This window comes from Pinus tabuliformis, chromosome 4_1, assembly GCF_031772625.1.
Source record: "Pinus tabuliformis cultivar Carrire ecotype Pingquan chromosome 4_1, CPIR1, whole genome shotgun sequence".
NCBI lineage: Eukaryota > Viridiplantae > Streptophyta > Pinopsida > Pinales > Pinaceae > Pinus > Pinus tabuliformis.
Window position 1 is genome coordinate 348432059 of NC_142303.1, and position 16750 is coordinate 348448808.

The following is a 16750-nucleotide window of genomic DNA, read 5'->3' on the forward strand; positions in this document are numbered from 1 at the left end:
AAGGCCAAAATAAGTAGGGAATATTGTAGGGTTTATAAATAGTACGTGATCTATCACCATAAATGAGAAACCCAATTTCATATTCGAGGGACGTGAAGGAAACTCTATATTTGTATGTGTCATTAAATGAATAGCCACAGGGGAAAAGTTACTCATTCATTACAATTTAAATAGAATAAATGAAAATATTGTTATTATGGGGGTTGTATGTATTCAATTTTACCCGACTTGTAAGCAATGTTTATTGTGTGTTATGATTTTCATTTACCACATTATATTGTTAGACATCTTGTAAGTTGACGAAACATTTTAATATGTCATGGTTAAAATATTGTGTCAGGTTGACTAATATCAAAGAACGCCAACCTCACAGTAGGTAAACATCAATTTAGTTGTGCATAAAATAATATAACCACGAGATATAGATATAAGTAGCATTTTATCCATTATAGAGTTTGTCAAATTCATATTTTTAGGCATCATATAACTAAATGAAAGATTCACTATGCTTATGACCAACATGAGCAAATGCATTCCTTCATCCTTTTCAAAATATTTTTTCTATAAAATATTGAATATATACTGATCATGTCATAATGCCACTTGCAAAAGCCTCCCAAGATGATAAAGTTTTTATAAATTTAGAAACTTTTATATTGGCCATGATATGTTTTGAAGCTTCTATATAAATTTATACATATGTGAGTAGTGGTTTTCTTATTAATATAATGATGATTAAAAGTGGATGAATTATAAATTACACTTATTTGATAAATACGGTGATAAGGGGAAGGCACAAACCTTAGAGAATTCCACAAATGCTCATGAGGAAGATGTTATTGAAGAAGCAATTTTTATGTCCTTCGAAACAATCTAAGCAATAATGAATCTTCAAATGAAAGGAAACCCAAAAATTAATTCTTTAGTTTTGAATGAGCCTTAAATTGATGAGATGAAATGCAAAGACAAAACCTTGATGCAACAATTTATTTAGTATGCGGTGAGAAACTCATTTAATTATCCCATTTCTTTGTTTATGATTGATTTATCTCATTCTTTATAGGAAAAATCTCTATTTTACAGGCATTTTTGGAGTAGCACGATCCTCATGCTACAACTATGGGGGTTAGGGTTAGTAGCATCTTTGATGCTCCACCTAAGAGTAATTCACCAGACATTGAGACTAAAAGACCCGCTCAACCACCCACAATAGGATCTGCACCCCTTAAACAACATACGTCAAGATGTAGACATGATGTTGTGGATGCATAGCATGATCTTATTGCATAAGTTGAAGTGAGATTTCCTAGATCTTCCCATGTTACTAGCACAAGATGACTACCAATCACGTTTTTGGTAGATGATACCAATGTCTGCATGAATATAGAGAAACTTCCAGCCATTTAAGAAGTGTTTTAAATATTAATTACAAACTAAATGAAATTAACATATAGCATGTCATTATTTTAAACCTTGTATATTGTTTTGCAGGGAATGATGTATTTTACAGGAAATTGTATGACATAAGGTTGCAATTATTTCAGCTGACCATTCATACAAATTGGAAACCCCAAATTTCCATGTTAAAATATGAAATTATTACGAGGATGGTTATCCTATTTGGTAACCGTACCTTCAACATAACTATAGTTACCTCAAAGGGATGCCAACATTTAAAATATATGAGGGACCAGTATAGGTCTCAATTGGAAAGGGCCAGGTCGCATGAGCTCCCTCCATCGATTCTAGAGATGCAGTGCAGAGCACTTTTGGTAGATGCAAATTAGAACACACTTCAAAAACCAAGGAACACACCACCTAGACCAGGAAGGTATGAGGCACTTTTAATAATATAATTATGATGCTTTATCATCATTGCGACATCTAATTAAGTTTTTCAATGTTTTAAATATAGGTTCCCTGATACTTCAAAAGCGACGATGTCTAGAATAGCCAAACATGGGCAATATCATCTTGGCTGGGGTGGTTACTCGAAAGTTGCTGCAAAAATTGTAAGTATATAAAAAAAAAATTGCATCCAAATTATAAATTGTTAAAATTTTTAATTTAATATCACATAAAAAGAAAAAATCATGTTTTAATGCGAAATTGGGGTCGCAATTCAAAGAGGCTCCAATGGAGGAAGACCAAAAGTTTTCTTTCAAGTATGTATATCAAGCTATGGTTGAACGAAGGACAATATTGGTGTCTTCAACATCTTCCACCACCCAAACTAACACTCAGGAAAATTTAAGGAATGAAGAACATTTATAAATCATTACTTGTACAATCTACTGGCTATTATTTTTGGCCATAAAGTAATGTGCTTGATTGTAAAAGTCAGGCAATTAATGTAGGTACAACACATGAGCCTACTGACGGTGGAGTGCCTTATCTTGAGACTGATGTTCAGCTTGGTACTGGAGGTATTTCATGTGCTATAAAACTTTTAGTATGGAATGCAATTAAAAATACTTAAATTCAAATGGTGTATTAATTATAACCTTTCTTGTTTCTATACCAGAGCATGTACAATATGTGGCTAGAGAAGAGGAGGAACATATGGCCACATACGAAAGTATTCTAGTTCCCTCCAATACCAAAGCAGGTAAAGAACACTATACAAGTCTTTTTATTAATAAAACAGTTTTAATAATAATAACTATAAATATGAATTTAACATTTAGTTCTTATTGCAGTTGATGCTCAGCCCCACTTGTAGCAGCATAATCGTAGGACTAGGTCAGTAGCAGGACATATTACATTAGAGACCACAACAACTAAAGACGGACAAGATCATGAAAACCTGGTTAATTACATATGAAAAAATAGAAAGAAAGCTTATAAAAAATGACTTAACTTTTTTATTTAGAGCCTATATTTTTTAGTACCACATTTTTTACTAAGTGGTTGAATTCCTCATGGCATGTACACATGTAATTTTAGACTATCTTAATAAAACGTTGTGCTTTTTCCATTGCAAAAAAAATCAGAATGATTTTGTTTCATATTGTGTAAACATATTTTTTGTGATATAAGGATGGTGTAGAATACCATATATTTGATAAATTTCTGGTATAAGTCAATTAACTATGTTACAAACACCAATAGCCTATAATCAGACTCCTGTGTTAAAATAAGCCTTTACACTATCTATGCCCATGATAGGTCAACCATCTACTAATTTTTATACCTATTCCACTCTACCAAACACTACCACACTCCTAATTTAGGTGCTAGCTACTCCTGCTTCAATGCCTAATCACAACAATTTGTGATTGTGATGATAATTTAAGTACATATGTGTGTAATGTCCATGATGGGACATATGAATTTTTGACCACAAATTATTTGTCAATGATTATAACCTTAAATGGGCTAGTAGTAGTCTACCTCATCATATCAAAATGACCCGACATATGAAAATTTACAATTTGTGTTATCATCGCTTCACATTATCTCATGAATGATCCTTTCTACAGATTATATGCATGAATTTAAAGATCCCCTACTTATAAATTATACTTTTTTCAGTTGTTCTCACAATCAATCATATGCTAGGTAGAGGGGATAGTTTGCCAGAAATTCATGCATATAATCTATAGAAGGGGTCATTTATGAGACAATGTGAAGTGATGAAGATAAACATGGTAAATTTCCATCTACTGGGTCATTTTGAGATGGTGATGATAGACCAGTGCTAACCCATTAACTCATTGATGGGAAATGTGTAGAGGACGTTTCATACATCCCATCATGGACATTACACTCATGTGTACTTAAATTGTCATCCTAATGACAAACTGTTGTGAGTTGACAGCTAATATATGTTATAATTTTGTTAGATTAATACAGATTAGAAAATGCAACCAATATATATATTGGTTACAATAAATATGGTAGAAAATATAGTAGTCATTCCAACAATGTCGACCAGGCCATAAAAAATAAAGAAAAAGAAATTATTGTAATAGTTATATGATTAGAAACATCACGTACTATCTTATGAAAACATATTTTTGATGATTAATTTTTTTGAGATGAAGTATTTTGTGTCTATGAATAATGAATGAATGAATGTATGTTATATGTTAATGAATAATTTCTATATGTATCTTTATGTACATGACGTTGTTTTATATTATGTAAACGTATTTTTTATGATAATTTTTTTTGAGATGAAGTATTTTGTGTCTGCAATTAATGAATGGATATTATATGTTAATGCATAATTACTATATGTCTCTTTATGTACATTATATTGTTTCATATTATGTAAAGCATATTTTTTATAATCAAATTTATTGAAATGAGGGGCCATGAGAGGTTCCACCTTCATGTGGTTGTACCTCTTCAGTAGAGAATAAATTAGGACTTGGATAATCTTGGATAAAAACACCCTCAATCCATTAAAGAAACAATAAGGTCAATGTTGAGTTCGGTGTTGCTTCGTCGAGTGGAGGGAGGTTTGCTCCAAGATTAAACTACTCCAAGAATTTATTCTCGAAACCAGTAGGAACTCATTTAGGTATTCATGCATGTAAGTCTTTTTAATTATTATTTGTTCATGCAAATAAACTTAATATTTGATAAAAGTTTATCTATGTTTTCCACATTGGTCTCATTAATATGTGTAGGTCAACTAGTTTCAATTTAGATGTTGAAGTGGAACAACTATTTGAAGACAATAGCTAAAAATTGTCAGGGTTTAGGTGAGACAACAAAATTTGTTTGATACTTGTATTATATTTCTTGGCTGAGTGGGAGTTACATAAAGTTTTATAAGAAATAAAAAACTTTTCCATGAAAAAAATCATGTAGTATTTGTCTTTCTTTGACAATTGTGTTTGTATTTGAGTGAAAGACCATAAATTGTCATTTTTCATGCAGGGCAGTAGGAGAAACTCTTACTGTATTAATTAAGCATAAGGCACTAATATTATTTTTCTTCTATTTTATTAATTTTTTATCTCATCTAACTTCTCCTCCTTCCTTTTTTTGTACGTACTATCATTCACATATTTGGATTTGAAATGATAACTACGGTCGGAGTCATATAGGAGAAAAAAAATTCATCGAAGTACTGCTCAAATTTAGCACACCGGGAATTTGGCTACCAGGTGCATGATTTAGTTTTGGGTTGCATTTGATTTCAAGAATTTTTTTATTTCTACAATGAAAATCTTCCCAGACCATATATGTTGGGAAAAACTAGTGCAAGTAGAATTAGGGTTTCTTTTATAATTTTTTCTCTTATTATATTGACAATTCTTGTGACATAATGTTAGTTCATCATCATCATCATTATTTTGTGTTCTTTATCAAGACAATTCCAATAAATAAGATAACAATGCAAACAATAACAACATAAGTAGGCTCCAGGCCATGGGAAACCCTTCCACAAGGGGAAAACCCAAAAATTTCTCTTCTTATAGAAATTCAAGGAATACTTCCAAGGCCAGTGATTAAGACAACTCACCAAGTGATAGGCCAACCACCCAAACAACAATGCTTCCCTCTATAACTCGGTTTATTTCTCTTATCAAGATCAAAATCTGAACAAAGATAACTTTCTTCACATACATGCAAGATTTCCAAACAAAGAATTAATGCACCAGACAAACAAACATACCTTCTTTCTTTCATCGCTATCATTCACCTCTTTCTAGCTCTGAAGGTGAGTATGAATTCTTGAAGAGATGAAATTACATGTGTAACTCAAATGAGGTCCAATACCTCTCCTTTGTTAATAAATCTAAGGCATTATGTGAGTTAGATTCGTCAATTTGATTTCTCTTATATTTACATTTACTTGTGAAGTTATATGTTGATTATGCTAGTGTTCCTTTCTTCAAATAAATGCCAACATGAACATCACAAAGACAATAACACAATATGTAGGTGCACAACTAGGGAAAAACCATTATGAAGAAGAAAACCTTTTCAACTCTTTCTCTAGTAGATTAAATTAGGTTGAGACACACTTGACCCTTTGATTAAAGAAATAGACTTACTCTAACCACCAACCTAGTTACAGCTACAAATTGTCTTTGCAATCATGGTTCTTGTCTCCTTCTGTTTCAGCTTCAATATTTTGACCCATAATCTACAATACTCTTGGTCCTCCTACTTTAGAAATCTCAACCTTCCTTCTTCAGAAATCTTGGCTTCCTTCTACAATAGTTTCAGCCCTTTCTATAATCATATCTGTAACAAGGAACTTCCACCTACCTTTAATTATTTCTGCAATTCACATTTTTTACTTCCTCTATATAATAGTCTTCTAATATTCTTAGATTCCTCTCCATTTCTCAGTCCTATAATAGTTTCTCTTACTTCTTGAATGAATCCTTCACTTCTCTCCTTCAAATGGTTAAATAGTAGGTTATTTACACATATTTGTCACTTTGCATTTGAGCTGACATTAAAAATTTGACTTGAATCCGACTTGATTATCTTCTATTCAGAGGCCACCTTTGCAGGATGAATGCTAATCCTTTTGGGAGAAGGAACTTATTTAGTGGAGGATATATTTAGACACAAAAACATTTTTTTTTTCTTAACCTTAAGTACCCCAAGAAGAGTCTCTTACAGAAATGACTTTGACTTTGAATCAACAAAAGTTTGGCTTCACAATGCCCAAAAAATGTATTTGAAGGTAAATATTTAAGAAATTAGATTTCAGAGGCATGCTTCTTGCTCATGCAGTGTTGTATTTTCTATAATGATTATGTTGTCAAAGGAACATTTATTGTTAACAAAATATTTCCATGTAAAATGAACCATTTTCGAGAGTTGATGATAAAAGTTGAAGAGATGAAAATTATGTTTGTTACCCAAGTATCAACTCCCTAGAAATTTGTGGAATGATATATAAGTCGAGCACAACATCTCTTTCAAGACGTTTAATCACATTGCTTACTTATGGAGGGGTTACAAAACATTTATTTATTAATATTGTAATCAATGTTATAGAAAAAATTCAAAATGAACTTAAAGATCAAACAAAAGCTTGGAAAGTTGTAGAGAAATATAGAGATTTGGATTGAAGGCCACATAAGTTTAGAATTTTAACATGTGGAATTAATTTGCATGAATTAATTCTTATTGGATTGACCGGAACCACCCTTGGGGTACCATGAATGAAATGTGAAGCAACGATCTCAAAATAGGTATCTAGAATAAGCACATGCTCCTAATGGCAATGCAAGGGAAAAACTATGGATATCTTTGGACATAGAACCTATTATAGTTTACGAAAAATGAGGTCGTTATTTAGTCCCTTTATTCTCATAGGATATAGAGAGGAAAAGCGTATAAGCTCACCAGTTAGCGAAATATTCACATGATAATGGTAAAATACCTTAACAATTAAATATAAGGTTAGTATATGCGTTTCATTCTTGGTACCTTTATGTGTTGCATTTAACATGCTATTCAAACATTAATGATCATTCGATGTCCAAGAATTCTATCGATTGCACTTGAATAAATAAACTTATCTATGTGGAGTCATTGCTAGCTTTGTTTGATCCCTGTTGAATCAATCATAAAATACAAGCTCCTAGGGACCTCTTGATTAAATCTGATTTTTATTAGAGTAGGGACCTTCTTATCAACTCAGAGTTTTATTGAACTTTTTATTCTCTAATTTCTATTATTGACGTAGTGTTTATTTATGATTAGTCATAGTTCACATTTACAGTATGGTTCACACTTATTTCTGGATCTTGCTCTCATGTCCCGTAGCTCATAAATAATATGGTTCACACTTATGCTTTGAGGCTCCCACTCTATAGATCTATTTCTAAGGTTCACTCTCTATGGTTTGTGACGATCTCAAAATGACATTATAGTATATATATGTGATATTTCATTCTTTGTGGAAGAATATTCTAGGACGTTGAAGTCTTCCTCTTTATGTAGTCTTCCAAGGGCTTGACTAGGCCTCTTGAGGCCGACTTCATATTTGTTGGCCAAGATGTCACTTTTTTCCACCAAGAATAATTTGAATAAGAGGGCCAAATTGAATTCCTGAAGTAATTGTTAGGATGGTTGAATTCACCACCGTAATAACCACCTAATTGCCTAGAAAATGTATTCGGTCAACTTCAGAAGTGATCACAAGAGGGAGAGTGAATATCTCTCCAATTTGCGACAAGAGTATCAACACAAACAAATATATAAGCAATCGAAGTCATTATATCAATGAACCCTTGAGGAGAACCAAACTACAGATAATATAACCTTCTTAAGCTTCTTCACCCTTATAGATATACCCTATAATAGAAGACCAAAATATTTGCAATTGCGGATAGAATTTGATGAGCTTGGTGGCAATTAAAATGATAGCAAAAACCCCCTTAAGCACAATTGAGGAGTATCCTAGTTAATGAGTCCTGGAAATTTTCAACCATATTAGGTAATAATATACAACATAAATAAAATATAATGTTAGTTCAGGAGGAAAAATTTAGTGGGAATAACCCCCCAGCTCAAAATAGGAGTGCTTTTATCAAAAAGTTCAACTTTTAAGAGCATATGTTCTTAACTCCGAAGAGCTCCCACAAATATGCGAATCTTTTTTGCATGTAAATATTGGTGAATATGTCTATATAATACCAAAGAGAATGGAAATACTTTATATCAATTACTCATTTATTCATCTTATCTCTGATGTAGTGCATGTCAACCTTAATGTGCTTGGGTAGTCATCTCTAAACACAGTGTCTATAAAACATGAGTGTATTTTGGTTAACACATCATATCACTATAGGAAGTTTAACTTGTACACTAAAATGCCCCAAAATGTCTTAGAAGCAATGGATAGAATAAAAATTTTCAGTATACCCCTATAGTCTTCCTCTACTAATGAAAGAGTAGTAGTTGTATGATTCTTGCTTGACCAACATATGGGATTAAAACCAAGTTAGAAAACATATCTTAATGTGGATTTGCAATATGTTATTTAACTATCCTAACTTGAATCTATGTAAGCAACAATATATAAGGAAGACCTTACTGCATAGTGTAAACCATAACTTGTAGTCACATGTCTAATAATCATCTTACCTTCTTCCTAGTTTAGCTCATATTGCTCATGCATGTATCCAGAAAGTGATCCAACTACCTAGGAGATTATTATTGTAAAATGTGTAAGGTATAAATACTCCTAATCAACTATTTATATATAGTAGGGTACACTAATGTTGTAGCATTTCCATCCTTTAGATTAACTCTCAAAAGAAAAGAAGTGGGAACATCCTTGCAACTAATCATCTAAAATATGTCAAAAATGTTACTAGCATTTATGGAATGAATCAAATTGATCCAATAATCATCTTGGATGATATCCAAACAAAGAAAAAATGAAAAAAATCCCATATTAGTCATGGCAGACCTATCTGTAGGAAGAGGTGCCAATTCCCAAGTGTTGATCTCCATTAAGTAGTTGTACTCCTCTCTTGTAGTTTCTTCACAAGAGGGGTTCCCCTGAACCTCTGCATAGGTTTGAAGTTTTGATCCAAAAATAAAATAGCAATGGATATCACGTTAAATATCCATGATGGCTATATCTTACAGGGGCTCCACAAACTATGAATTGGGTCTCTATGGATTGGTAGGATCAACTGCTAGATCACCAACTACCTAAATTGTTTGTTATACCCTTTAAGGCCTTTGCTATATATCTACAATTTGTTCTACTATTTTGAAATATTACGATCCAAAATTTGATCAAATTATGATATAATGAAATATCACTAATATTCATTAAAAGTAGTGGTGGAGAGGACGGATTAGGATACAATGGAAGTTATTATAAGGACCTTCTTCAAATCTACCACTTCTATGGATGGAAAAAGTATTTATTGAAGAGTCTAATAATTTGTATATCTTAGTTCAGAGGCGGTAGACAATTTTTTCCCATACTTGCAGAGTGCTACTGAGGTGTGATGCTGCCCTTGCTAGGGTTTCTGAGTAAACCTGCCGCCCTTCTCCTTTGCACCCTCGGCTTTCCCGTTCCTCTTCGCCACTGATCATCCCATCATGGTTCCGCCGTCCGGAGGGGCGGGCTCTGCCCCCCCTCCTGCATCAGATCCTTCCTCTGACAATCCAATAAACGCATAAGCTCCAGTCAGTTTTGGCCTTGCCCCAACTAACGGACCCCACACTGATCGGTCAATGACAACAATGGACACGCTGCTGCAGGCCAGGAGGCAGCCAAAGAGAAAAGTACAGATCAAAACAACTCGACGTCACGGCCAAAAGCGTCTTCTACAACATGCATTCCCAAGTCTACAGAAATAATTAAAATAGATCTTCCCAGTGATTGGATTAACACTCAAATCCAATATATGAGTGATCATGCACTCATAGGCAAGTTCCTTGGATTTTGGCCAACAGAAAAGGCCTTGCATGGATGGATAGCCTCCAAATGGAAGCCTAAAGGACAAGTCACCCTGCAGCTAGGTCCCAAAGGTTTCTTCACTGCTATCTTCACCTGCCTAGAAGACAAAACTCGCATCTTCGAAGGAGGTCCGTACTTCTTCAACTCTGCAGGCCTATATCTTTGTCAATGGAAAGCGAGGTTCAATCCAGATAAAGAGGATCTCAACTGGGCTCCCGTATGGATATGCATGTATTCTCTTCCCTCGGAATACTCGAACGAGGAACCTTAAAGGACATTGGCAATAGCCTGGGAGTCTTCATCCAAGTTGCTGAGGAAACTAAATACCAAAGATACACCTCCTATGCCAGGATCTGTGTACACATGCATCTGGCTAAAGAACTCACGAATTCGGTAAGTTTATTTCATGACGATTTTGAATGAGTCCAAACAATAGACTACGAGCATATTCCTTTTCGTTGCAGAAAGTGCCATGAACTTGGCCATCTCTTCAGGGACTTCCCTTTGAATCTTTAGTCTAAAGCTCGTGTAACTAAGGCAAGCAAAGATGCAGAAGGATTTACAAGGGTTCCTAGGTGCAGAAAGCAAGCCAAGAAACACCCAGTTGCTGCAGCAGATCCCAAGAATCCTAAAACTCGGAATAGTTTTGGAATCTTGTCTTCTCCAAAAATCTTAGAGGATCACACATTCATCCCACCTTCAGATCCTTCCCCTTCCACTCCTACGCCTCCCCCAAATCCTTCAGCTTCGTCCTCAAATTCCGCTCTAATCAGAACCCCCGTCTCAATCTCCACTAACAAAAATCAAGCTTCAGATACAGCCCTACAATCTTCCACCATGGAGATCGATGCATCTCTAGCTCTCAACATTCATCAAAGGTTAGATGAGGAGGAACAGTACAAACCGACACACATGGAGGAGGAACCAAAAAGTGTAGATCTAGAAGGTTTGGATATTCTCAAATTGGAAGCAGCGTGTCGACAAAAAGATTTCAGTGACATACCCCCAAGGGAGATCGAAAGACTTGAAGGAGTTCTAATCAAAGCACAGCAAAACAAATATCTTGGCATTCAGGCAGGCAGTCCTTGGGATGGTAAAAAGATACTGAAAGATTCGAAAAAACGAGGGCGTAAAACGGATCTGCAAAGGACTATCATTATTGGAGAAATGCTGGTGGACTCTGGAAGATTCCCCAAGCTGACCAAGTTCTTTAAATCTCTTCCCCATGGTTCCTCATGAAGCTAATCTCATGGAATGTGAGAGGGCTTAATAGCCTTGCAAAACACCGAATGTTAAAAAATATGATCCAGCAAGAAAAGCCTTCATTAGTCTTTCTACAAGAAACCAAAGGCAACAACATTGTACTGGAGAAAATTCTAAACAAAGTTTGGACAAGATGTCGCTCAGTCTCTGTGGATGCATCAGGTGCTTCTGGAGGGCTGGCAATCTTATGGAACCCTCAAATTCTCTCCCTTCAAGATTTTCATGCCTCTCACTTCTTCATTCAAACTACTTTCCACCTAATTGGGACCAATATCCATGGTCTTCTCACTAATGTGTATTTTCCTCAAGATCTACAAAAAAAGTTGGATTTGTTGAACACACTCACAGCTCTTAACTCTGGCAGGAGCCATCCCCTCTGGATAAGTGGTGGTGACTTCAATATCATTACAGCGCTGGAGGAAAAATCAGGAGGTTGAGCAAGATTGGAAGGGGACAGCATTGGCTTTAAAGACTTTATATACAGGAATCAGCTCATGGACCTTCAGACTTCGAATGGTATGTATACATGGACCAATAAATGAAGAGGATCCCAGCATATAGCTTCCAGACTAGATCGATTCCTTCTGTCGGATAATGCCATTCACCTTGGTGGAGACTTCCATGCATCCATCATGCCTCAAGTAGGCTCAGATCACTGGCCCATAATGCTACAGTGGTCACGTCTAGAGTCAAAGAGAAACAGACCTTTCCGCTTCGAATCCTTCTGGTTTTCTCATCCTAACTTCAAAGAAGTGGTCATAGATGCCTGGAAATCCTTCTCTCCCCTCACAGGAGCCAAGATGTTTCAATTTCAACAAAAGCTAAAATACCTTAAACAAGTGCTGAAATCTTGGAATCGCACTCAGTTTGGTAACATATTTGATCAACGAAAAGCGCTGGAGCAGCAAATGAACACACTGCAACAATGTATCATCTCTGAGGGGAGAACGGAGGATTATGCACTACAGGAGCAGGCCCTCCTAAATCAGATTGAAACATGAAGGCAGCAAGAAGAGACTCTCTGGTGACAAAAATCCAGGATCAGATGGCTTAAGGATGGGGAGAAAAATACTAAATTCTTTCATAGGTCAACCATTCAAAGAAGAATGCACAACAACATTGCTTTCATCAACAATCAGCAAGGGGAACGTCTGGAGGTGCATGAAGACGTGGCACAAGAATTCCAAGATTACTTTCAGGACATTCTTAGAGAACCACCAGGCAGCAGAAATTAAGCAATACAAACTATAGTGCAACACATTCCTAAAATCATAAATGAGGATCACAACAATAGGCTTCTCCAGCCTATTTCCATGAAGGAAGTGGAGGATGCAATGGCCCAACTCAAGGATGGTAAAGCGCCCGGACTTGACAAATTCACAGCCAATTTCTTTCATGCTTTTTGGGAGCACATCAAAACAGAGGTATGCGAGCTCGTGGATGAATCTCAATTGATGCACTGGGTTCTTCCTTCCCTAAACATGACCTTTATAGCGCTCGTTCCTAAAATGGAAGAATACAAAACTCCCGATAAATACAGGCCGATTGCGCTATGTAATGTAATCTACAAGCTTATATCTAAAGTCGTGGCAAACAAGCTCAAACCTCTCCTCCATCTCCTCATTTCTCCAGAGAAGACAAGATATGTAGAAGGGCGCTAGATTCTGGATGGTATCATTCTCTCCCACGAAGTGATCCACTCCCTCAAGATATTGAAAAAACCAGGTATGATTCTCAAACTAGATCTCTCCAAAGCTTTCGACAAGCTCAGCTGGACCTATATTAAACACATCTTACTAGCATTCAGCTTCAATGCTACTTGGACGTGATGGATAATGAATCTCATTTCCTCCCCCTACTTTTCCATCATTATAAATGGCTCCCCTTCCCCTCCATTTCATCCTTCTCAGGGTATCCGTCAAGGAGACCCTCTTTCCCTGTTCCTTTTTGTTCTCATGGCCAAAGGGCTAAGCCACCTTCTTCATTCTGCATCTAATTCTCACTCTTTAAAGGGCATCTCGCTGCATGGTCAATCCCCCATTACTCACGAATAGTTTGCTGACGATAATATGCTTTTTGGTCATCCATCAGTGCAAGAAGCGCCTGCCTTCAAACTCTTGCTCAATCTCTTTTCAGAAGCTTCTGGCGCATCCATCAATGCCTCCAAATCCCAACTCTTTTTCTTCCATACTCCCATTCTCACTCAAACGAATATAGCAAGGATTTTGGGCTTTTCGATAGCCAAGCTTCCTTCAAAAGATTTGGGAGCTCCCCTGTTTGAATCTGCCATCGAACATGCTTCCTAGAGGACCCTCCTTGACAACTTAGAAATGAGGCTCTCCTCTTGGACTTACCACTCTCTCAACATTGCAAGCAGGATCATCCTTATCAAATCTATTCTCCAATCCATGCCTCTATATCTGTTCTTAATCCTGGCTACCCCGAAATGGGTTCTTAAAGAAGGAGTTCTTCCAAAATCAGTGGGGGGCTAGGGCTGAGGGACCCCCTCCACAGCAACAACATCATGGGGGTGTGCATATGGTGGAATTGGATCTCTAAACCGCACACTCCCTGGGGTCATCTCTAGCAGGCCAAATACGCTCCAGGAAGTCCAAAGGAGGAGCTAATCTGATTCAGCTCAACCACTCCTGGCTCGCTGATCTGGAATGCTACCAAAATACATAGCGCCTTTATTCAAGCGCACAACTTCTGGGAAATCCACTCAGGCACCACTGCAAGATTTTGGGAAGATTCCTGGCAACAACTTCCCAAACTTGCCTCTCTCTTTCATAAACCCAAGTGGCAAGTAACCATGCAGCAAAATGAGCAAATCCATGTCCATCAATTCTGGCAGCAGCATTCTCCCCAAGGTTTTCAACTTTGGAGACTGGCGAACACTTGGCAAGCCAACTGGCAGGAGGAAACCTATGATGAGATTGACCATGAGCTCAAACTCAGGAAAATCAAACTTTCTGATTAGAAGGACCGATTGAGATGGGGATACACTACCAAGGGCCTGTTCACTACCAAGGAAGCTTATCAAATCCTTTATCAACCTATGCAGATTATAAAAGATCAACTTTGGGACCAAGTCTGGCAACCAAACATCTGGCCTAAGGTCTCCACTTTCCTTTGGCTTCTAAGCAAACAAAGGATCCTCATATGGGACAACCTACAAAAGCGAGGATTCATTGGGCCTTCCAAATGTTCCAACTGAAATCTTCACTCAGAGAACATTAAACATCTCTTGGATACTTCCCCATTAGCAGCTCAAATGTGGGAAAGGACAGCTCAGTGCAATAGAAGAACAGGTAGAAGAGAGGGAGACATAGTAAATACCATCAGGAACTAGCCTCAGAACCCTTTTCAAAGTCCTCTTCTTAATGCCCTCTGGCACCTCCTTCTAGGCTTCATCTACTGGATCATCTGGAAGGAAAGAAACAACAGGATCTTCAAAAATCACAGTTCGCCTCTTGATACTCTTTGGTTCCTTCTCAAGCAGAATCTTCAAGAAACTTTAGCTCTCAGACAATGGCAAGACCCAGATATGCCAGTATCACGCTAGGAATGTCTCATTCTCACCAATTGGAACCTAGATCTCACCTCTGTAGATCATATCAAGCCCAGCACTTCAATTCACTCTGAGTCTGCACAATTTTGGTCACCTCCTGCCATCTACCCTTACAAGCTGAACTTTGATGGAGCGGCTAAGGGCAATCCTAGGCCGGTTGGCTATGGTGGCATCTTTAGAAATGTGGAAGGCTCAGTTTTTCATATTTATCACGGATCGCTGGGTAGAGATACCAACAACGCTACCGAGCTGGAAAGCTTATGGAAAGGTATACACATAGCAGAAACCAAAAAATTGCTCCCTCTAGATGTAGAAGGTGATTCACAAATTCTAATAAAGGCTGCTATCCAGATACAATCAGGATCCTCAGCTGCAAAGGTTGCTTCGAGTTGGAGGCTTCTAAGTAGACTAGAACAAATTGAAGAATGGCTCAAAACTCCTCGCAGCATATCCTTCAAGAACATTCGGCGAACAACGAATAAGGTAGCAGACAGACTGGCTAATCAAGAGGCCGATCAACAGCTTCCATTCTTCTCTTGTCCTTTGAATATTTCCAATGATATACAACTCAAACGTGACTGCACTCTCCTAGTGCAACAAGATCTATCCCTCCCAGATGTGGGTGGATAATTTGGTGAGCAGCACAACGACAACGTGGAGGGTGGGCGCATGGATAATCACCATCGCCAGCTAGCCTTGCATGGGGTATGAGTTAATGACTCAGTACAAAAACTTAATTGATGTATTAACGTAGCTCCTGTCCTCCCTCCAGTTTGATAGTTTAACTATAATGGTGCTCTGCTTGTTTTTCACTCCTGCTCCTCCCTTGCGCTCAAGCTGGTCTAGCGAGATTGAAGCTCCTCACTCTTGAGACAGATCAGGATACTGTCTGGCTCGGGATCAAGGCGTTGCTATCCATCAGTGCTTTCATGCTTCTAATAATCAGTTTAGCATCTTCCTTCGTCGCCCCCTCTCAGTCTCCTTCGCTACTGTTTGTTCCGCTCCTCCTGCAAACTTCAAAATGCCCAGAGTGCGCTCAAGGATGAGCAGCAGAAGAGGTAGCTCCCATGGTCATGTCTCCCGCCAGCCTTCCTCCACGACCTCGGACCCTTTGTCTGAAGCTTCAGACTTTGGCTTTGATAGATACCCTGTGACTATAAGTGGTCGAGGCAGGGGACAAGGGCAATTCATCACAGAAGCGTGCTCTCACCACTCCCAATCTCACATGACTCGCTTTCGCTTCCCTTGCTCTCTGGGCAATTCTTCCTTCATTGCGTCAGTCACCATTGAGCTGTGTGAAGACACCGTTGGTCTGGGGGTTGTTGGCCCAGGGGCTCCCTTGGCGCTGAGTAAGGCAGACAAGAACAAATCCTCGCAGATTGAGATTACTCAGCGAAAGGACCAAGGTGGCTCAGCAACATAGGAAACGACAATTCATACCGGTCCGAGCACTCCTGCAGGTGGTGGTTCTTCAAGTAAAGAGGGCCAACCCTCTTAGTTCCAAGACC